The sequence below is a fragment of the Cannabis sativa genome, chromosome 3, assembly GCF_029168945.1.
Source record: "Cannabis sativa cultivar Pink pepper isolate KNU-18-1 chromosome 3, ASM2916894v1, whole genome shotgun sequence".
Classification (NCBI taxonomy): Eukaryota; Viridiplantae; Streptophyta; class Magnoliopsida; order Rosales; family Cannabaceae; genus Cannabis; species Cannabis sativa.
The window spans coordinates 32853689-32879440 of NC_083603.1; positions in this window are offsets into that span (position 1 = coordinate 32853689).

A 25752-nucleotide genomic window follows, 5' to 3' on the forward strand; every position below is an offset into this window, starting at 1 on the left:
AACCTAGTCCATTTACTTAGTAGAACTTAAATGGGCTTCCTATATGCATCTAAGCCCAATAACAAACATGTAGGTTCACACAGGTCAAATGATTTGGATGGGCCCTATCATGTTACTAGGTTTACACAGATGAAAGAAATTGCAAAATTTACCTGTTACAAATTATTTATAAGATCTATTGACAGTTGGACTATGATTAAAATCAGATCATTGGATCTGTCAACAAGTTAATCATAGCAATTTAGATCAAAAAAAATAATAGGTTTGTAAAAAATTTTTTGAATACATAATAATATAATCAAACAATACAAACAAATACCTAATCTGGAATATCTGGAAAGTAAGCTAAAATATCTCAATTTTAAAGTTTAAAATAAAATTAAATTTTAAAATAAATATATCTTAACTAGAATTCAAATTTAGGTTGTTAGAGAATATTTGAAAAAAATTCAAAATTCAACAAACTCCTAAATTTCTTAAATTCTAACAAAAAATCAAAAATATCTAACCAATTTTTCAAATATCAAGTTTATTCAAAATTTAAATTTATTTAAAATATCTAATAAGATAATATAATAAAATATCTTGAATTTTAAATTTAGATATTTCATTATATTCTGAGTCTTATAATTTAATAAATTTAAATATTTCATAAATAAACTAATTGAAAAATAAGATATTTTATATGGTTAGAATATTTTTAAAAAAATAATAAAATAATAAGTTTGAAAAATTTATGGTTTGAAACCCTAAAATATCTATTCAAACTAAACTAACCAATTATTCAAATCTTCATGTTATTTTTGCCAAAATATAATTTTAATAAAAAACAATGTCTAATAAGATGAAAAATTTAACCTAACATATTCCTAATCTTATAATTTTAATTAATAAAATATATTTTGAAAATAACAAATTTGAAAAAAAATATGATATGGTTAGCAAATTTTGAAATTAGAACAAAATTATTTTCAAAAGATAATATTTCAATATCAAAGTAAGATCATTTAAAAAAATAATATCTGATATTATAATTAAAATAAATAAAATAATCTAAAATTTTAAAAATAACCATAAGGCTCTTTTGTGAGAAATCAAATTTTCAAAATTCAAAGCCTACTAATATCAGAAACTAATTTTAATTAATTAAAAAATTAATAAAAAATAATTTTACTCTGAAAATTAGATTTTTAATTGAAAATTCAGATTCTACACAAAATTCTACCAAAAATTGGCTTTTGTTTCAATGAAAAACGATTTTTGAATCAAAAGTTATGACGAAAACAAGTTTGAGGCACAGGGGTATGCATTGCATACCCCTGCGCACGCGGAAGCAAGGGTGTGGCTGAGGATAGAGGCTGAAAGCAGCCCCATTTGACCGAGGATCTTGGGCGTGAGCTGCCCTTCAGACAGCAGCGTGTCCGAGCGGATCCGAGGCTCGTGCGCGCGCGTGTGACATTCAAATCCCGATATTTTTGTTCAAATTCAAAAAATCATAACTAATTCTTAAAAAATCCAAATTATGTTCTGTAAAAGCCTAAATTTATTAATTTTTTTTGTCTACTTTCCAGAAAAAATAATTCCAGATTGAAATAAAAAATAGTTCAGTAACAAATATTGCGATTTCTAAACTATCATCAAATAAGCACATAAACCACATGAAACCATCCAAATCAACATATAACATCATTTTAATTCATATTTCATGAAAGTAAATCATTACCATGGCTCTGAGGCCAGTTTTTGAATATTAGTTTACCAGGATCTACATTTACTAACAAGTATGTTTCATTCACATCCTAATATGAATTCTAAAACAATGAAATAAACACATATAAAGTTTAGGAAACCTTACATTGGGTGCATCGGAATATAATGACTCCTTTCGGTTAGATCTCTAGCCCTTGATTCCTTTCTGTAGCAGAGCATCACCAAGATCTGAACCTTGATCTCTTTCACTCCTTCCTTTGATGCTGATTCTCCTTCTTGTTGGTTGATTTTCCACAGTCTTACACACTATGATTGAGATACCACTTAATGTGTGTGGGCACTACTCTATCACTCAAGGATTTCGAAATTTAGAGAAGAAAAGAGAAGGGAAGAGGTTCGGCCTATAGAGAAAAGAATGGGAGGCTCAGTTTTCATCTGACAAAGTTAAGTGTGAATGAGAGCCTTCACTATCTATTTATAGGTAACCACCTAGGTTTAAGTTAGAATTATTTGGCATTAAAATAATGAAAAAAATAAATGATAAAATCCATTAAGTGTGGCCGGCCATGGGCCTTGGATAATGGGCCTCACTTATGCAATTTTGCTGTTTTATCATTCTTGCATCTCATTTTCTCAAAAACGCCAATTTTCAAATTCAACCATTTAAATGCCAATTCTAATTATTTAATAACTAAAAATTAATTATTAAATAATATTGTCATTTAATATATTTATTAATTAGACATATAAAGTCTCTCAATTATTAAATAAACCTAGAATCTCTTTTCTTTACAATTTCACCCTTGCTTAGTGAAAATTCACAAAGTAGACATAGTCTAACTTTAGAATTATAATTGATTAATCAAAATCAATTAACTGAGTCTTACAAGCAGTATGGTCTCAACTAGTATGGGGACCATGGGTCTATATATCCGAGCTTCCAATAAGTAGATTAAGAATTTATATCTTAAATTCAATGACTTATTAATTCTTCGTTGAATCTACGCATAGAACTTAGAATTGCATTCCCAGTATATAGAACGCTCTATATGTTCCACGATATAGATACGTCATTAGTTATCCAATTTTATAATCCTAATTTGATTAATGACCCTCTAATAGATGATCTACATTAAAAAGGCACTAAGTTACCGTTACACCTTCAATGTATTTTATCCTTAAAACACTTAGCTCTGTATAAATGATATTTCAACGAAGTGAAATGAGATCTCCACCATTTATCTCTGTTTAGCCAAGCTCGAAGGATATCATCGTTTCACTTCTAAATTCCTGTAGAAGTTGTAGATTCCATATTTATGTTAGCGCTCCCACTCAATTATACTATCATGTTCCCAAAATGTACGTATCACCCTGACCCAAAAGTAGGCTTAACTAACAAATCAAAGAACATGTATAATACTCTTGAGATCGAACCTAAACATATCAGGATTAAGATCATTTGATATAGGATCAACAGGTGATATTGAATTGAATAGATATTACGGTAAATTTTAATATATCTAATCAAAGTTCAATATCGGTCCCTTCCGATGTATACTCCATACATCCGATGCTGGTAAACTTTGCCAATGCCATGGAAAGGACATAACACTTATCCAAGGTGTAAGAATACCTATCGATGATTATCATGTCAGTCTAAATCCAGTGAACTGACAAATTAGGGAATAAACTTTCGAACATATTATTAAGATTATATTCCACTGTGTTGACAACACTATAATCATTAACAAATTGATATGTTCTGGTCTTAAATAGAATTCATACATTATGCAAATAATCATGAAATAAATCTTGTGAACCATGCAACATTAAATGTTATTTCTGATCTTTATTAATAAGTAAATCTGATTATATTGAAATGAGTTTTATTTAGGGCATAAAATCCAACATTATGATGATACCATCACTCTTCCTGGTGACGAGGATGATTGGGTTCTCCCATAACACATCAAGAACATGAAAGTTGGGGTACCTGTGGAGAAAAAACTAATAGGTCGTCCAAGGAAAAGCAAGTCTGGAAGAAGACAGGAGAATCGATTCCCCTCTCGTGATAAGAAAGTTATGATACCTTGAAACTGCGGCCTCTATGGCGGTTCAGGCCATAACAGAGCAACATGTAAAGCCCGTATTTGAGGCTTAGTCTACTATTAGTTGTAATAATATGTTTTTTGAACTGGATTTGTTATATAAAACTTCTTATATTTCCTTTACTGATAGTTTATCGACGCTTTCTCGACAATTTTTAGATGTTAAAGTCTGCATTTGAAATGCTTGTATCTTGAATTTTGTCGACATATTATCGAAATATTATTGATATCTTATTGATGTAATGGCCAATGTTTTGTCATTCTTGCATATTAAGATCTGTCGATATGATGTCGATATTAAGGCATTTAAGATTCATGCATCTTGAGATTTTGTCAACATAATATTATCAACATATTATCGATATTTTGTCGACACTTATCGATTACATCACATATACTTAATAAAGTAATCAATCGATAATGTTTACCTCGCTTTTAGCCAACGACAGAGTGTCTTATTTAGTAAGCGACAAATAGTTTATAACAGTTGATATATAGTAAAGCAATATATAGACACAGGAATTTTATAGAGGTTCAACCCCGAGCAGTTCAGTAATAGCCTAATCCTCGTTATTTTTATTAACTCAAGAACAAGAAGAAAGATCTCTTTTCTTATAGCTCTTACAACAATATCTCTGAATATGAATTCTTAGATAATATCTCTCTACCAGAATGTTTTTGACCCTTTGCCCAGTGAACATGCATCACTATTTATAAGGCTATGAGCTTGGAGAAGAAGTATTTCCCTTCTCGTTACAATGAATATAAGCAGAAAGATTGCATAGTAAATACAGAATACACTGATCGTGGGATTTGGACAGCTTGCCATATCTCTGCAATCTGATCCCCAAGTTATAGGGAATTCTTTGATGACTCACGATGCAAAAGTTGAATTCGCTAAGTTTTGGTCGCTCTGCGCGGATTGCTGATCACTTTGCTTCAGTCATGCATATGAGGCATCCTGTTCGGACTGTATTCTCTGAGTAGATACTCGAAGTCCATTCCACGTGTCACCATCATGTGATGCCACGTCAGAGTGCAAAAATTACGATAACATTTGCTCCCCAAGTCTATACGGCACTTCAAAAGTTGGGTGTAGACTTCATCCGAGCTACTTCTACATTTGTATGGGTGACACGTGTCAAGCGCGTCTGTTCGCGACTCGATGTGAGGCTGACTGGGCGTCCCTTCAGTTTTTGCTAATAAGTGCTCTGACGATTAATATTTCGAAATTCGATTTTCTCTCACCACGGTTGACGGCTGCACTCGATTAGTTTTGATTTCCCATATTTGCTTTTAAGGGGGAACTGAGGCGTCTGAGGTTCTTTTGAAATGATTACCCCTTTTCGTTACTTGTCTATAAATACTAACGGGCATTTGTACACAAACTCATTTTCACCATCCTTCTTTGCCAAGTAAGTTCAGAGCAAAAAGAGAGATTTTTTGCTTCAAGCTTGCTGAAGTGCCCTCATCGAAACTGCTCGTTTGGTTCGACGTTACCTAAATCCAGACATCAGATTTTTGAGTAAGTTCTCGATTTTCTTTATGTTTACTTTGCATGTTTACTTTTTGAATGCACCTTCGACTTTGCTGTAGGAGATATGTAGGAACACCTAAGTTTAGAAACTCTGCAATTTTCCTTTGTCATGGGTTCATGCGTTTTCACAGTCCATAATGTTTGCTTTCTGAATTGCATAATGCCTGTCTTTCATCTTGCTTATTCTAAGCTTCATGAAATTTTTTGCCCTAACTCGAGGAATTTCAAACTTCCTGAGTTTTGACTTTTTGTTGAACATTCTTATTCTTTAATTTGTTGAGTACTCATGGTCGGTATATTTGCTAGTTTTAACGTTTGATATTCCGACCAAACACTCATCTTGTGTGTTGTCTTTTGTAGATGAACCCAGGTGAGTTTTGGGAGAGCGAACATTGAATCGACCAGGACTTGCTTCAACTCTTAGACGAGGACCACCCTCGTCTCTATTCTAGCCCACCTTCTTCCAGTGAAAGACATTCTCCCTTGAATCTTTTGCCCAGCCATAGAATGATGGCTCGCACCAGAAAGACAAAGCGCATGGTCGATGCATCTGACCCTTAAGTGGCTCGGCACGCCACTTTGCCCAGTGCCGAACAAGATCCAACCGTCCATGAGGAAGGGGATCATGAAGGGGACGCTGAGGTCCAGGAAATTAAGGAGCAGGACGATGTTTGTCCTAGCAGTCCGTCTGAGGCGGAGGAAGAGATTGCACCGCCAAATTATGGGGGATACAATGAGGCTGGGGAGCCAGTCGATGCTGATGGAGACGTCCTGGTTGAGGGCGTGGACTACGTCAGCAAGGAACTTACCGCTGCGGTTCGTCATAGAAGGCAAGGTACCTTGGGTGCCAGGTGGGTGAGCCCTCCATCCAAGGTTACTGAGGCGCACCTGCGGGCTCTCGACCAGGATGGCTACCTGGGCGAATTGGACTATTACATTCCCGCCCACAATAATCGAGCCACAAACCCTAAAAAGGAGATGCCCACAATAGTCGATGTTGATGGAGACGTCCTGGTTGAGGGTGTGGACTACGTCAGTGAGGAACTTACCGTTGCGGTGCCTCATAGAAGGCAAGGTACCTTGGGTGCTAGGTGGGTGAGCCCTCCGTCCAAGGTTACTAAGGCGCGCCTGCGGGCTCTCGGGGTACTTCTATTTTTCTCAACCAGACTTCAGGTGGTTGACGGGCATCGGGGATTCAGCCATCAGTAAAATTTGGTGTTTTGTTGACGAGTACTTCATGGTGGATGGCATGGGCACCACCCACACTCGGTTCCAGCAGATTCCTACATATCACCACCCTCCCCTCACTCTTACTCTTAAGGATAGAGCTCAAAAGCTTGCTCAGCTGCTGGGGGATGATCAAAATATCATCCAATTGACCTCCGAGGACAACTTTGTGAAGTACGGGCTCTATCCGAAGGATTTCATTCCTAATCCAGTGAAGGGGAGGAAGAGGAAATCTGGTGCTGGACGGGCTGAGAGAGCTCATCAGGAGGATGAGCTGATTCAACTGAAGCGCGAGGCTAAGTTGAAGGGAGGTGCAAGGGCCAAGAAATATGCTCAGGAGCCCTTGAATCCTAAAGATGAAGTTGAGGAAGAGCAGGGGACTCCACTTAAAAGGAGGGAGAAACTTCTGGTCCTGCCCAGGCCTATTGAACATGCAATTCGCATTAGGGAGCCTAGTTCGCCTGCTCGATCGCCTTCTCCCGTACTCAGAAAAGGGAAAGCTATTATGTCTGAGATAAGAGGCTTGTCAGGTGATGATGGACTTTCAAGTCTTGCTCGGGCAATCATTTTGCAGACTACTCCGTCTTGTTTTTAAGCTTCTTGACTATTATGTTTCTAGTGTCTGTTTTCTCTAACGATGTTGTTTTTGTTTCATCCAGACATGTCTCAGAAGATGCTTGATGCTCTGAAGAAGAGAGTTGGAGGAAGCTCGAGCGCATCTCCTCCGGCTAAGAAATCCAAGGGCGGTAAAGGGACCCCTTCAAGGAAAAGGTGCCTGCGGGGGAGGTTATCGACCTTTTGGAGGAACTAACTGTTGACAACCCATCTACTCCAAAAGTTGCTAAGTCCAAGGATTCTCGAGGAGGAAGTTCGGACAAGCTTGAGCAATCAAAAGGTGGATCCGAGGTGATGCGGGCTCCTACTCCTACTTTGCCAGTGCTTCCAGAGGCCAAGAAAGGCAAGGAGATGCTCGCCCACTACATGAACCGGTTGGTTTCTGAGGTTAGTGAGCAACTGGCCAGTGCTGATAAAAACTCTTCTATGGAGCTGCTGATGGGAGGAGTCTTAAAGGAATTCACAAGGGTAAGTCTTTCTTCACAGTTTCCTTTAATCCTCTTTATTTGGTTCGGATTCTGAAGTTTTTTCTCTACACAGGCTAGTCTGAAGTTGGCTTACACATACTCCCGAACTAAGTCTGTTGCTTTCAAGAACGCGGCTCTGTCCAACACCATGCGGGCGGAGGTAGACTTGGCCAGGAAGGACGCTGATGACGCCAGGGTGGAACTTGGAGCTGTTCGGATGGAGCTGGGTGAAGTCAATGAGAAGCTTTTTACTACTCAGAAGAAAATAACTAAGTTGACTAAGGATCTCGAGGCTTCTGACCAACTTGAGGAGACCATCGAAACCTTATCTGCAGAAGTGAATAGCCTTCAAGATGAAAGGACGTCTCTTCGAGCTGTCCTTCGTTAGGTGGAAGAGGAGAAGAAGTCTAAGGACGAGGAGCTTACAGCCGAGGTGGAGAGGCTGGGAGAAAAGATCCATGCCTTAGAGACAGCCAGCCTCGAGCTCTTTTATGACTTTTGGAAGGCTAACCCTCAGGAAAACTTTGATTACTTGGGTGAAGCCAAAGGCATGTATCTCGAGTTTTGCGCTTCCCAAGTGGCTTATGATGAGCCTGATGTGACTGCTTCTTCCTTCGGCCAAAATGCTGATGTACCTCATGTTCAAACAACAGATCCTCCAGCTCCTACCGGCGCTGAAGATCCGAACCGAAAGCCTGGGACTCCAGCTGTTTAAGTACTTCTTATTTTATCCTTCCTTTTTTTTATATATCTTATTCGGCCTAAGGCCTTTTTTTAAGACATCATGACCGGCCAAGCGGTCTTTAAACTTGGAAGTATATTTCATTTTACAGACAACAGGCTGACTGGGCAGCTTGTAATCCTGGTATTACGTGATTTTGTTATCTTTAATGGATTTCATTCTCTGTTTATAATCATCGTGCAATTGTGGTTGTTTTATCTTTATCGAATGCTTTGTACAGGTATAGGTGCCCCTCAAGTGACCGAGCAGACTTATGACTCTTGGTCACTTGTTTATCACAAGTATATTTTTTATCTGTTCGGGGTTTTGGGTTCGACCAAACCTTTTGTATGCACTGGATAGTAAATTAACAACATGTTAATAATTTTGACTCAATTTGAATTTTGAAATAAACATCTTTATTCATTTATTGATCGAAAATGTGTTTGTTACCGTAGTAACTTACATCAGAGCTATTTGATCTAATCTAATCTTTTAGCTTAACATGAAATAAAACAAATTGCAGAAGTAAGAAATGGTACTTTAAATAGTGGTCTTCCGACCTGAGCACTTTTTTTCTTTTGTCGAAACCTTTGAGCGTAGTCCGCCCAGCAAGCCATTCACTTAAAAGTAAATGTTCTTTCAGTACTTAGTGTGGTCGTCCGACCTGGTACTTTATTGGTAGTATTTTCTTAAATGTTCCCCATTCCAATACCATGGTACTAGAACGAGTTGCACTTTTTCATCATACTTACCTAATTTGTATGCTCCGGATTCAAGAACTTCAACCACTTGATATGGTCCCTCCCAGTTAGGTCCGAGTACACCTAGCGTGCTGTCTTTGGTGTTTAGAAATACCCTTCTTAGGACCATATCTCCCACGAAGAATTTTTCGAGCCTTCACTTGTTTATTGAAATATCGAGCTACTTTTTGTTGATGGGCTATCAACTTTAGGTTTGTTGTGGCTCGTTTCTGTTCGATCTCATCAAGTGATTCAGCCAGGAGTATGTGATTGGTATCTTGGTTGTACGTCAATCTTCTGTGGGATGGTGGCTCGAGTTCTACAGGTAGCATAGCTTCATATCCATACACCATAGCAAATGGAATTTGTCCGGTTGCCATTTTCTCAGTTGTTCGATATGACCATAGAACTTCAGGAAGTTCTTCTGGCCAATTTCCTTTGGCATTTTCGAGTTTTTTCTTCAGTGTATCCTTGAAGGTCTTGTTAACTACTTCAACTTGGCCATTTGCTTGAGGATGTACCACTACGGAGAAACTTTTGATGATACCGTGGTTCGCACAAAAGTCAATGAAGGATTGGCTGTCGAACTGCTTGCCATTATCTGAAACTATTTTGTATGGCAATCCGAACCGACAGATTATGTTCTTCACAATAAAGTCTTGAACTTTCTTTGATGTAATGGTTGCGAGTGGTTCGGCTTCTGTCCACTTAGTGAAGTAATCAACCGCTACCACTGCATACTGCACTCCTCTTTTGCCCATGGGTAATTGTTCGATCAGGTCAATTCCCCAAATGGCAAAGGGCCACGGACTCTACATCTAAGTTAACTCGTTAGGTGGAGCTCGAGGTATCTTTGAAAATCTCTGGCATTTGTCACATTTCTTAACATAGTCCTTTGAATCTCAATTATCGTAGGCCAGAAATAAACTTGCCTTAGAATTTTCTTAGATAGACTTTTCCCGGCAGCATAATTTCCACAAAATCCGTCATGCACCTCAGATAAGAGTCGTGCAGCTTCTTCTTGAGTAACACATCTGAGCAATGGCATTGAGAATCCTCTTCTGTACATAATTCCCTCTACTTGATATACTGTGCAACCTTCATTCTCATTTTTCGAGCTTCATTCTGATTATCTGGGAGTTTCCTGGTGTTGAGGTAGGCGGCTATTGGTGTCATCCAGTTTGGGGAAGTATCAATCATTTCGATTTCTTCTGTGCCAGTGATGCTAGGCTCTTCGAGGATTTGGATAGGAACCAAGTTTGCCTTGTCACTTACATTACTGCTTGCCAATCGAGCTAACGCGTCTGCAGTTGTGTTTTCTTCCCTTGGAATTTTTCTGAGACCGTAGCTTTTGAATTGTGCAAGCAGATCATGTATTTTGCTCAGATATGCTATCATCGTTTCTCCTCGAGTCTCGTATTCTCCGGATACATGATTTACCACCAGCTGTGAATCACTGTAAATTTCAATGTGTTCGGCTTTCATCTCCCGGGCTAGTTTTAGGCTAGCAATTAGAGCTTCATACTCGGCTTCGTTATTAGATGCTTTGAACCCAAACTTGAGTGCAGCGTGTAGGTGCTTCCCCCTAGGCGTGACAAGGGTAATTCCTTCACCAAATAGCTGATCTGTACCTGACCCGTCTACATGTAGTTTCCAGGTTGGCCTATCTTCACTATTACTTGGCTGAGGTGTTTGTACCGGCTCGGGGTTGCTTTTGGGTATGCTTCTTCCTTGCCTATGCATTCTACCACAAAAGTCTGCTAAGGCTTGACCTTTGATTGTTGTTCGGGGTTGGAAAATAATTTCGTATTGGCCCAACTCCACCGCCCACTTGAGTCACCGTCCAGAAGCATCTAACTTTTGCAATATTTGGCGTAATGGTTGGTCAGTGTACACCCGAACAGGATTAGCTTGAAAATAAGGCCTTAACTTTCTTGTTGCTAGAATAAGGCAGTAAGCGAGTTTCTCTATCAATGGGTATCGGCCTTTGGCCTCAATGAGTCTTTTACTGATGTAATAGACTGGGTGCTGTATGCTGTTCTCTTCTCTGATTAGCACGGCACTCAAAGCATGCTTCGTGACAGCTAAGTATATTCCAAGTTCTTCTCCGTCCAGAGGTTTTGAGAGTACGGGAGATTTCGCAAGCTGTGTTTTTAGCTCTTGGAAAGCTTTTTCACATTCCTCCGTCCACTCGAATTGCTTGTTTCCTCGCAGGATATTGAAGAATGGGACACACTTGTCTGTTGATTTTGAAACAAATCTGCTGAGTGCAGCAATCCGACCAGTCAAACTTTGCACTTCCTTGGTTTTAGTTGGAAACTTCATATCCAGGAGTGCTTGAATCTTCTCTAGATTGGCTTCAATTCCTCGGGCATTGACAATGAAGCCCAGAAACTTTCCGGAGCTGACTCCAAAGGAACACTTTATGGGATTTAGTTTCATACTGTACTTTCTGAGGACCTTGAAGCATTCGTCAAGGTCATCTATGTGCCCCCCAGCCTTCCTGGATTTGACGAGCATGTCATCCACGTATACTTCCATATTTCGCCCGATCTGTTCTTTAAACATTTTGTTTACCAATCTTTGGTATGTTGCTCCAGCATTTTTTAGACCAAACGACATTACTTTGTAATAATATAGTCCAATATCTATCCGAAAACTTGTATGTTCTTGCATTTTAATTTGATTATACCCCGAATAAGCATCCATGAAGCTTAGTATTTCATTCCCTGCTATTGCATCCACGAGCTGATCGATTCTTGGAAGTGGAAAACAATCGTTGGGGCATGCTTTGTTGAGGTCTGTGAAATCAATACACACTCGCCATTTCTTGTTCGGCTTGGGCACCAATACGGGATTGGCAACCCAAGCTTGGTAGAAAGCTTCTATTATGAAATTGTTGTTGCGTAGCTTTTCTATTTCTTCGTTTAGGGCTAGTGCTCGGTCTTTGTCCAATAGCCTTCGCTTTTGTTGAGCTGGTCGGAAATTGGGATCAATATTCAGAACGTGCGAATGATAGAAGGATCAATTCCGACCACATCCGCATGTGACTAGGAAAAAACGTCTAGGTTTGCTCTAAGAAATTTTATCAATTCTGGTTTTACTTCGAGCAACAAACCCTTTCCCATCTTTAGCTTTCTGGCCGGGATATCTGGATCGATTTCGATCTCTTCTAACTCTTCCACATGTCCAACATTGCTGCTTGGGTCCCCAAGTAGAGGACTCACATCTTCATCCCCACCTTGGGAAGTTCACTACTTGGAAATATTTTTTGCCCTTGTCTGTGCTCTGGTTGGAGGATACTTCCTTCTTAGCCTTGGCCACTGCGAGGTTATAACATTCCCGAGTAGTCTGCTGGTTTCCTCTTCGACATCCTACCCCATTCTTTGTTGGAAACTTCAGGCACGAATGGAATATCGATGTGACAACCTTTAAGTCACATAAGGCTGGTCGACCTAGCATTACATTAAAAGCTGAAGGAACATCTAACACCAGGATTTGCACCATGATAGTCATGCTCGTCGGAGCTTGTCCAACAGTGAGGGGTAGATGAATTTGTCCTAGAGGTGTCACTCTTTGGCCGGAGAAACCATAGACAGGCAGGAGACACGGGGCTAGATCCTTGAGTTGGAGTCCCATCTTTTCATAAGCGGTTTTGAAAAAAATATTGGAAGAGGCTCCGTTATCAATCATGGTTCTGGCCACCATTTTATTAGCTATCTGGACCTCTACGACCAACGAGTCGTTGTGTGGAAATCTGATTTTGACAGCATCTTCGTCGCTGAAGGTTATGGTAGGCCCTCCTGCTCGTGGAATTTCAGGCTTCCTTTCTTCTATGGCCATGATAACTTCCTCTTGCTCGTGCAGCGCTATTCGGGCATACCTCTCCCGAGCTTTGCCCGAATCTCTAGCTACGTGCGGGCCCCCAATAATGACTTGCAGATGTCCGTCTACCGGTGGAGGTAGAAAGTCTTAGTTATTGTCGTTCCTCTGATTCTAATCGGTCTTGACATACTTTTGTAAATGCGGGTTGTTTTTCCTGATCAGGAATTCAATTTCTCGCTTCATGTTGTTTCATTCGTTAGTGTCGTGGCCGTAGTCTCCGTGGAAATGACAAAACTTTGTCATGTCCCTCTTGCTGACATCTTTCTTCATGGGCGCGGGCTTCTTGTACGGGGCTAGTGACTGAGTGGCCATGTAAACACTTTCTACGTCTTCAGTCAAGATGGTAAATGCAGTGTACTTTGCTTGATTTTCCCGGGGAGCTTGCTCGATTTTTTTGGTGAACTTTCCCTTCTTCCCATTCCCTTGCCTGTTGTTGTGTTGGAACGTTTACCATTTGAGCTTGAATTATTTGGGTAATGGGGGAGTTGGGCGGATGTTCCACAGGAAGGAGCCTTTGACTTGCCAGGCTTTTGCTCACCTTTCGCTCGTTGAATAGCTTCTTCAAGCTTAATGAAGCCTTCAGCACGATCAATAAAATCACTCATTGAGTCTACCGGGCCGTTCTTCCTTATGTCCTTCCAAAGTTCACCGAGGACTTCAATGCCCCCCAGTATCGCGGATAACTTTCCATCTTCAGTTACCCGTGAAACTTTGGTCGCCTCCGTCATGAATGTGTTGATATATGCTAAGAGAGGCTCGCCTGGTCTTTGCTTGACTTCGACCAGATCTCCTAGATGCAATGGAAGTTGGCAAGATGAGGAGAATTGTGCATGGAATTTCGAAGAGAAGGCTTTCCATGAGTTGAACTTTCTGTTGGTTTTATGCCCTAAATAAAACTCATTTCAATATAATCACATTTACTTATTAATATAGATCAGAAATAACATTTAATGTTGCATGGTTCACATGATTTATTTCATGATTATATGTACATAATGTATGAATTCATCTGAAACCCTTTTCACATACTTGATCCTGTTTATTGTGCTGTCAACACATTGGAAAGTAAACATGACTATGTGAATAAAGTTTCCTAGATTTATCAGACATAGGGTTTTACTGATATGATAAACTACAACAGAGTTTACTTGCATTTGGAGAAGTGCTATGTTCATTCCAGAGCATTGGTTAAAGTAAAGCTCAGGTGGATGCATGGAGTATGCATCGAAAGGGACCGATATTGAACTTTGACTTAGATTTATTAAACTTACCGTAATATCTATTCAAGTCAATATCGCCTAGTTGATCATAGATCAAATGATCTTAATCCTGTTATGATTAGGCTCAATCTCGAGAGGCTATTCGTGTTCTTTGATTTGTTAGTTAAGCCTACTTTTGGGTCAGGGTGATACGTACATTTTGGGAACACGGTAGTGCAATTGAGTGGGAGCGCTAACATAAACATGGAATCTATAGCTTCTATCTGGCGAATAGTAAGTAAAGGATGATCTCCTTCAAGCTTGACCAAACGAAAATAAATGGTGGACATTGTTGGAAATTATTTTACCAGGATCTTAGATCTACTCACAAGTATGTTGACTAACACCCTAAATATGAACTTTCTAAAACGATGAAATAAACACATATAAAGTTTAAGAAACCTTACATTGGGTGCAGCGGAATTAAATGACTCCTTCCGTTCAGATCTCTAACCCTTGTATCCTTACATTCGCAGAGTATTATCAAGATCTGAACCTGGATCTCTTTCTCTGAATCTTTTATGCTGAAACTCCTTTTGCTGAAAATCTTTCTTCACGATCTTCCTCACTATGATTGAGGTATTGCTTGCTGTGTGTGGGCACTACTCTAATCACTAAAGGGATTTCGAAATTATCAAGGAAGAAGAGAGAGAGAGAGTGGCGGCCAAGGTAGAGAGAGAGGCTCAGGTTTTTCTGAATGAAAAGTGTTATTTTCCTGAAGCCTTCACTACCTATTTATAGCATTCCACTAGGGTTAGGTTTGAATTATTTGGCATTAAAATAATGAAAATATCAGAGGTAAAACTCCTATAAAAGTGTCTGGCCATGGCTTATTGGGTTTGGGCCTCACTTTTTGCAATTTTACAGTTTCATCACTTTTGTATCTGATTTTCTCAAAAACGCCAACTTTCTAATTCAACCATTTAAAAGCCAATTCTAACTATTTAATAACTATAAATAATTATTAAATGATATTTTCATTTATCATATTTATTAATTGAACCATACAAAGTATCATAATTAACAAATATGCCCCTAATAACTCTTTCTTTACAATTTCGCCCTTACTTAGTGAAAATTTCACAAATAGACTTAGTCTAATTTGAGAATTATAATTGATTAATCAAAACCAATTACATGAGTCTTACAAACAATATTATCTCAACTAGTGCGGGGACCATGGGTCTATATAACCAAGCTTCCGATAAGTAGATCAAGAATTTATCACTAAAATTCACTAACTTATTAATTCTTCGTTGAATCCGCGCATAGAACTTAGAATTGCACTCTCAGTATATAGAATGCTCTATATGTTCCACCATATAGACGCATCATTAGTTATCCATTGTTATAATCCTAATTTGATCAATGATCCTCTATATGAATGATCTACACTGTAAAGGGATTAGGTTACCGTAGCACCCTACTATATATTTTATCCTTAAAACACTTGACCCCGTATAAATGATATTTCAGCTTATGTGAAATGAGTACTCCACAATTTATGTTCGTTTGGTCAAGCTCGAAGGAGATCATCCTTTGCTTACGATTCGCCAGATAGAAGCTATAGATTCCATGTTTATGTTAGTGCTCCCACTCAATTGCACTACCGTGTTCCCAAAATGTACGTATCACCCTGACCTAAAAGTAGGCTTAACTAACAAATCAAAGAACACGAATAGCCTCCTGAGATTGAGCCTAATCATAACAGGATTAAGATCATTTTATCTAGGATCAACTAGGCGATATTGACTTGAATAGATTTTACGGTAAGTTTAATTAAATCTAAGTCAAAGTTCAATATCGGTCCCTTCCGATGCATACTCCATGCATCCAACCTGAGCTTTACTTTAACCAATGCTCTGGAAAGAACGTAGCATTTCTCCAAATGCAAGTAAATTCTTGTTGTAGATTATCATATCAGTAAAACCCTGTGTCTGATAAATCTAGGAAACTTTATTCACATAGTCATGTTTACTTTCTAATGTGATGACAACACAATAAACAGGATCAAGTATGTGAAAAGGGTTTAAGATGAATTTATAAATCAAATAGACAATCAATTGATAAAGTGAACCAAAACATACACAAATAAATGAAAAATACTTCTATTTCTTATTGATGTTGAATAAAATAGATTACATTGAAATGGAGTTTTATTTAGGGCATAAAACCCAACAGAGATCTCATTTCACATAAGCTGAAATATTATTTATACGGGGTTAAGTGTTTTAAGGATTAATATACATTGTAGGGTGTAACAGTAATCTAATCCATTTACAGTGTAGATCATTCATATAGAGGATCATTGATCAAATTAGGATTATAGCAATGGATAACTAATGATGTGTCTATATGGTGGAACATATAGAGCATTCTATATACTGAGAGTGCAATTCTAAGTTCTATGCGTGGATTCAACGAAGAATTAATAAGTTAGTAAATTTTAGTAATAAATTCTTGATCTGCTTATTGGAAGCTCGGTTATATAGACCCATGGTCTCCCCACTAGTTGAGATAATATTGCTTGTAAGACTCATGTAATTGGTTTTGATTAATCAATTATAATTCTCAAATTAGACTATGTCTATTTGTGAATTTTTCACTAGGTAAGGGCGAAATTGTAAAGAAAGGTTTTTTAGGGCATATTTGTTAATTATGATACTTTGTATGGTTCAATTAATAAATATGATAAATGACAATATTATTTAATAATTATTTATAGTTATTAAATAATTAGAATTAGCATTTAAATGGTTGAATTAGAAAATTGGCGTTTCTGAGAAAATCAGATGCAGAAAAGATAAAACTGCAAAATTGCAAAAAGTGAGGCCCAAATCCACATGTATAGGGCCGGCAACTTTTGTAGGGTTTTCCCTCTGATATTTTCATTATTTTAAATGCCAAATAATTCAAACCTAACCCTAGTGGAATGCTATAAATAGATAGTGAAGGCTTCAAGAAATTTACACTTAAAATTTTCTACTTTTTCATTCAGAAAAAACTGAGCTTCTCTCTCTCCCTATCTTTGGCCGACCACTCCCTCTCTCTCTTCTTCCTTGAAATTTCGAAATTCTTAGTGTTAGAGTAGTGCCCACACACAGCAAGTGATACCTCAATCATAGTAAGGAAGATCGTGAAGAAAGACTTTCAGCAAGAAGGAGTTTCAGCACTAAAGAATGAGAAAAAGAGATCCAGTTTCAGATATTGATAATGCTCTGCTACAGAAAGGAATCAAGGGCTAGATATCTGAATGGAATGAGTCATATTATTCCGCTGCACCCAATGTAAGGTTTCCTAAACTTTATATGTGTTTATTTCATCGTTTTAGAAAGTTCATATTTAGGGTGTTAATCAACATACTTGTGAGTAGATCTAAGATCCTGGTAAAATAATTTCTAACAACTACCCTCAAAGCCATGGTAATTGATTTTCTTGCAAGAAATTTGGACTTTAAAACGATTGTTTGATGTTTTGGATGGTATCATGTTGTATTGAGTGTTATTTGATGATTTATTGATGTTTGTGAATTTTCGTGAAAAATAATTGAATATCTGTTTCTGGAATTATTTTTATTGGATAGTATGGAAAAAATTAAGCAAGTTACTTTTTTACAGAACTCAATTTCGATTTAATTTGAATTAGTTATGATTTTTTGAAGTTTCGAAAAAATCAAGGTTGAGCAGCAGGGCTTCCTGCGCTCGCAGAAATCATGCAGATTTCCCCCTGCGCCGAGAAACAACGCCCAAACAACCCTTGTGCACGCGCGGACGAGTATGCACAGCATACCGTCCATACAGCTCGCCATTTTTTTCGTTTTTCTTCGATTTTTCATGCTTTTTCATGGATTTAACTTCCGATTTTTTGTGTAGTTCTGTATTTGTACATTTACTATTCCTAATTCAATTCTAATTATCATGATTAAATTAATTAATATTTTGTAAATTTAATTCATGATATTAGTGTAATTTGAATTTGAAAAATAGTAAATATCTATCTTTTTTGCTTAATTATCTATCTTATTTTTTAAATTTGATTATATCTTATCTTATTTTTAAATTTAAGGTCAGATATTAAATTTTTGAAATTAAATTTTTTTTCTTAAAATAATTTAATCTTATTTAAATTTAAAATAAGATAACTATAATCATGTAATTTTAAATAGATGTAAGATATTTTGCTAACTTTTAAATTTTGTTATTTTATTTATTTAAATTACATTTAAAATCTGAAAAAGATACTCATTTATCTTTTTTAATTTTTTATTTAATTTTTATTTATTAAATAACATTAAATTTTTTAAAAGTAGTTAGCAAATTTTGAAATGATATTTAGGTTGGTTGAAACCTAATTTTTCAAAATTGTAGGTTTAATTTTAAATATTTATTTTAAAATTTCGAATTTTTTTTAAAATTTTTTTTTTTAATTTTTGAAAATAAATTTTTAATTTATTTAATTAATTATTTTTCGAAATTATTTATTTAAAATTAAATAAATCCTACATCCAACTATCCAGCTAACCTTATTGCAGGAGTATGTGTTTTAGCTTGTTTGTAAGTTTTTAAAACCTATTATTGCTTGATTGCAAATAGTCATGGTTAACTTGTTGACAGATCCAATGATCTGATTTTAACTCATGGCTCCCTTGGTCAAGTAAATAATTTGTAACAGGTATATTTACAATCTTCTTTCATCTGTGTATGACCTAGCAACATGATAGGATCCATCCAAATTGTGTGCCTGTGTGAGCCTATGTGTTTAATTTTATTATAGATGCCTATAGGTTGTTGTTGCTAAATAAAATATCATAGTTCTTGATAGATTTTATTTAGGCCCATTTAGTTTTTGGGCCTATTCAATTAATAACAGTTGTTCATTTTAAGGTTAAATTCCTCTCTTTTGGGCCTTGTGTGAGAGTTGGGAGTCATAGAAGTGGGTACGACATACTGAACCCAACACCCCCTCACATGAACCACCCCAATTGTGAAGGCCCATTTGCCTAATTTGAATAACTGTACTAGGTTAATTAAACTAGTTTAACCTAATAAAATTGATTAGCAACATAATTAATTTCATTTATTTTGAAATTAATTTAAGAAAACCATAGTTTAAAGAATTTTATTCTAAGTTAAACTATATGTGTTTTCTTGTATTTAATTAAATAAAGAATTATAACCATCTAGATTCTTTCTCAAGCTTAATTTAAATTTTTCATTAAATATTCCTATTTAAGTTGACATTTAGTTATCTATAACTAATCAGCTTAAATCTGAATATCTTTTGGATTTAAAATTTCAAAATTAAGTTGAGGAATTTTAGGAATTGGTTATTAAGATTCTTTAGAGATATTTTTTTAAGTTAATATCTTTTCGAATATTAACTTAAAATGGAATATTTTCAAATTAAGTGGTTACAACTTAATTTTTGATATTTAATTAAATTTAAATTTGAAAATATTTAAGTTCTAGATTTTTTCTAATACAACTTAAATTAGATATTTTTTCAAATTTTGTGGAAAAGATACTTAGTCAAATAAGATATTTTCTAGATAGTTATTTCTAGACTACTTATTATTTCTAATATTAAATAGGAAAATATTATACATTGTGAAATTAATTATTTATATAATTAATTTTGGTACAATTTATTTTAAGTGTATTTTTCCTAGTATTAAACTAGAGATTAATAATTAAGCCTTCTCTACACTTAATTATTTATTTCTTGAATTTAATACATTTAATTAAATTGAAAATTAAAATATCTAAGTTGATTTTCATCATGATACTTAAATATTTCTTTTTCATGACACTTAATTAAATAGAAAATTATTTTAAGTTGAAATTTATTTTTTCAACTTAAATTTAAATAATTTTCAAAATATATTTTTTATTTTATTAATCAAATTTCGAAATTTCATTTCTTAAATGCTGGAATTTCGAATTTTATTTGAAAAATAGATTAAAGTGTAAATTATTTATTTTAATTTTGGACCAACTTAAATCAATGATTTTTTCATTTAATGATTAATTAAAATAAATGAAGTAAAATATATTTAAATAGAAAATGAATTAATTAGTCCATGAAAATCTAGATAGATATTATCTGTTTTTGCTTGAAGTATTTTTCTAGTGTATTTAATTAAATAGAAAATTAATATTTAAGTTGATTTTCATCATCATACTTAAATATTTGAAATTTTCCTTATATATTTAATTAAAATAGGAAAATTATATTTTTTATTGTAAATTAATTTTATTAATTAATTTTGGGCCAACATTAAATTAGAATAATTTTTCCAGGATTTATTTTTATTTTAACATGCATTTTCGAAAATTGTATTCTTAAATACTTTATATTTTTCGAAATGCAATATATATTTATAAAAAATTAAATTTGAGTTGTAAATTAATTTAAATTAATTTTGTAACAACTTAAATTGAATATTTTTCTAAATATTTATTGGAAATTATTACTAAAATGGAATAAATTCATGTTATTTTCATATCCATCTAAGTAAAATTTATAAATATTAAATTAAAATTTATATTTAGAATTTTTCATTCTAAATTGGAAATTTTAATTAAATAAATATATATTTAAAATAAATAGATTAAAATGAGAATCAAAGAAAATACAACTCTCTTTAAATAATGAGCTTTATTATTAAGATATTCGATCTCCATTGTTGGTTTTACATCGCGTTTGTTTTAGTGAGTAATCCTCCCTAATGGAGGAACGTTCATTAGCAATTTCGCACCGTTTAATCTCGAAAGATAAGTAGTTTGTAAGTGTTTTATATGGTATGGATCACCCTAATGGTGGCGACCATATTTGACTTGCAAATTATGAAACAATGGTGGAAGCTCATAAGATAGAATTGTATTGACTCTCGCCTAAACGAGACAACGCTGAATTCCAATCTTGATCGAATAAAAGGTTGCTAGAATGTTTAACATTTTAGATGAGCTGACAACTCTATTCAATGGATGGTAGCTTTGACTCTCGCCTAAACGGGACAACGCTGAATTCCAATCTTGATCGAATAAAAGATTGCTAGAATGATTAACATTTTAGATGAGCGGACAACTCTATTCAATGGATGGTAGCTTTGACTCTCGCCTAAACGGGACACTGATATCAGTTTGTTGAAAACCTTGGAAATTATTTAGGATTGTATGTTTTAGTATTTTCACTTGTCATTCCTACTTGCTATATGTTTAATAATTTCTGAATTGTGTATGAATTTATATTGAACCATGTTATTTTCTGTTATTAAATTGTAGTTTAATTTTGAATCTTCATTGTTAGTCTAACTTGGTTTGTTTATCTAATGAGATAAATGCCTAATGGATTTTCACCATTAGACATACATAATAGTGTTAGATCTCGAAAGATAAATATTGTATATGCGACATCTAGCTGTTCATCAATAGATGACACCTTAGACTAGTATTTTTACAATATGAAACAAGAAGATTGTATAAATAAGACTACTTTGACTTTCGCTAATCGAAGCATCGTTGGATTCTTATTTAACAACGAAATTATCCTAATTCCTCTTAGCTTATTCATTTCGAATTAGCTCAATAATATATCATTGGATGAATGGTCTATAAATCATTTCATGTCATTATATTTTCTCTTAAGAAATTAAATGATGCATATGATTATAATCCCGAAATTCTATTCCCAATTGATATAAAACCTCAATCTTAGAAATCTCCTACTTGTATGGGCAAATCAGACTTAGAGTTAAATTAGTAGTGGTGGTCCAAGATAGAATTACTCATTATATTTGGTATAAATTTAAGTCTTTGACTTTAATTTTAGATTCCAAACAGAAATTTTCTTATATTTCTAATTCCAGGATGCAATACAGTTACACCTTCACAAGGGTTTAATAACCATTTTCTATCATTGGTTTCAAACTGTATGGAATATGAGTTTGATATTCTGTGACCAGGATCCACTTGCACTATTCTAAGAACTCTTTGATGTAACTATACCTAAGTCATCAAAAGACTCAACCACATTTTTTATTAATCTATGGCATTTGTATCTTGTTCATAGTGGTTTTGAAAAGATCAATCTCTGCAAAGAGTTAATATGCCTATATCCACTGAAAGTAGTTCATCTAATTTGCAGATGGATGTACATTCAAGGGTGGATATGAGTTTTTTTTCGTTGTATTCTTATAACGATAACTCTAGATTATACCTTATGCAAAGAAATTTGAATTTTTTTAAAAAAATTTCATTAATTTCTAGCAATGGTTAAAACCATTAAGGTAAGTGGTTAAAGATCTTGCGAACTGATACGGGTGGAGAAATAGTTAGTAGATATGCAGTTCAAAGATCATTAAATTGATTTTTGAATTATATCCAAACTTACCTCCCCAGAAATTTCGAGTTGCATGTTAATGATTAGTTACTAGTCGTTGCCTAATTCCTTCTATGGTAATACAATTTCAGAATGATGCAATGATTGTATACTTAATGTAAATCATTACTAGATTCATGGATGACCTAATCAAAATCTTAAGAAAAGCTAGAACTGTTAACCATGGTTTGTTAGCTATTCTAAGTGATTAGGGGTGGATCATCCCATAGTCAATAGATAAGAAAGTGTTTGTTCAAACAAATACTACTTTTCTAAGATAATGACTAAGTCTGAAAATAAAGTAGCAAATAAAGGAGATATTTATTTCTTGATTCCAAAAGTGTTCTATCATCTTGTTTGACATATGATGATCCCACTGCCTCTGTTGTCTTGTCATAACCAAAGAGGTTAATACCATTTAGTTTTCTTAGACATAATTCACGGTACCTTGTCGTAGTGGGAGAGTTTCTAGGAACTCACCTTCTTGGGAGACACTAGTGATTAAAATCCATTGTGAGTTTAAACAAGTAATGGATTGTCAAGATAAGAAACTAAGAAGAAAATCCAATAGAACTATGGTTTAATCCATTCACATGGAATAACCTAAATTTTCTATTACAAGGACATAAAAGGAAATTTTGTTTATAAATCTATTCAATGGACTTAACAAAACTTCCTGTTCCTAGTATTATAGGTTTGAGTTTATCAAAACCTATGGCTTATGGTATACCTGGTAATTACTTACTCTAATGCAAGCAACTTACTTTTGTAAGATGCTGAAGCATTTTCTTTCTAATGGCAATCTACAGAAGCTTCTTGACTTCTAGGCATAGATTTTATTTATCTAAGGAAAAGTCTCAACTATTCCAGAAATGATAAAGCCATGAAAGAATTTCTTAAATCAACAGTGAGAGGTCTTAGATATGCTTTTGTATGCCTTAGACCAGACACCTGCTGTTGAGTGGGAGTAATGAGTAGGTATCAGATTAATCCGGGAGAAGAACATTGGAAGACAATCAAGTAAATCTTAAGATAAAGAAGACGAACTATATTTTAGTCTATAAGGGTGTGTTTAAAACTCTTAGACTACACCACATCAGATTTCGAAATTTTCTTTTGTGCTAGAAAATCTTTCTGATAAGATGGTGATTACTCTGGGGGTGGAATAGTGATTTTGGAGAAGTGTAAAAACCTATCTGAAGTCTCTAGGTCTACCAGGAAGGGACTGAATGTTAAAGTTGCAGGAAAGGTACTAATTCAGTCTAAGGAAAGTTCTATACATTTTTGGCACCCATTCCAAATTGCCTTAACTACAAGTGTTACTTCCTGAATAACCAAGAAGTAGTTGCCAAAAGTATAGAATCCAGTATCCTAAGAGAGTAGACATATAGAGAGGAATTTCACATTATCAATGATTTTGTGATTAAGGAAGAGTAATAGTGGAGGAAAGGTTGTGGTTAATTCAACCTTTTAGATCCTATTACGAGGAGTTTACTACTACTACACTTGATTTGTATATCAAGGTGTTGAGATTATTTGAAATGCACTTTTTTGTTTTATATTAGTGCAAGTGGGAGTTTGTTGGGTTTTATGCCCTAAATAAAACTCATTTCAATATAATCAGATTTACTTATTAATATAGATCAGAAATAACATTTAATGTTGCATGGTTCACATGATTTATTTCATGATTATATGTACATAATGTATGAATTCATCTGAAACCCTTTTCACATACTTGATCCTGTTTATTGTGTTGTCAACACATTGGAAAGTAAACATGACTAAGTGAATAAAGTTTCCTAGATTTATCAGACACAGGGTTTTACTGATATGATAATCTACAACAAAGTTTACTTGCATTTGGAGAAATGCTATGTTCTTTCTAGAGCATTGGTTAAAGTAAAGCTCAGGTTGGATGCATGGAGTATGCATCAGAAGGGACCGATATTGAACTTTGACTTAGATTTATTAAACTTACCGTAATATCTATTCAAGTCAATATCGCCTAGTTGATCCTAAATCAAATGATCTTAATCCTGTTATGATTAGGCTCAATCTCGAGAGGCTATTCGTGTTCTTTGATTTGTTAGTTAAGCCTACTTTTGGGTCAGGGTGATACATACATTTTGGGAACACGGTAGTGCAATTGAGTGGGAGCGCTAACATAAACATGGAATCTATAGCTTCTATCTGCCGAATAGTAAGTAAAGGATGATCTCCTTCGAGCTTGACCAAACGAAAATAAATGGTGGAGATCTCATTTCACATAAGCTGAAATATCATTTATACGGGGTTAATTGTTTTCAGGATTAAAATACATTGTAGGGTGTAACGGTAATCTAATCCCTTTACAGTGTAGATCATTCATATAGAGGATCATTGATCAAATTAGGATTATAACAATGGATAACTAATGATGTGTTTATATGGTGGAACATATAGAGCATTCTATATACTGAGAGTGCAATTCTAAGTTCTATGCGTGGATTCAACGAAGAATTAATAAGTTAGTAAATTTTAGTAATAAATTCTTGATCTGCTTATTGGAAGCTCGGTTATATAGACCCATGGTCCCCCCACTAGTTGAGATAATATTGCTTGTAAGACTCATGTAATTGGTTTTGATTAATCAATTATAATTCTCAAATTAGACTATGTCTATTTGTGAATTTTTCACTAGGTAAGGGCGAAATTGTAAAGAAAGGTTTTTTAGGGCATATTTGTTAATTATGATACTTTGTATGGTTCAATTAATAAATATGATAAATGACAATATTATTTAAAAATTATTTATAGTTATTAAATAATTAGAATTGGCATTTAAATGGTTGAATTAGAAAATTGGCGTTTTTGAGAAAATCAAATGCAGAAAAGATAAAACTGCAAAATTGCAAAAAGTGAGGCCAAAATCCACATGTATAGGGTCGGCCACTTTTGTAGGGTTTTCCATCTTATATTTTCATTATTTTAAATGCCAAATAATTCAAACCTAACCCTAGTGGAATGCTATAAATAGATAGTGAAGGCTTCAGGAAATTTACACTTAAAATTTTCTACTTTTTCATTCAGAAAAAACTGAGCCTCTCTCTCTCCCTATC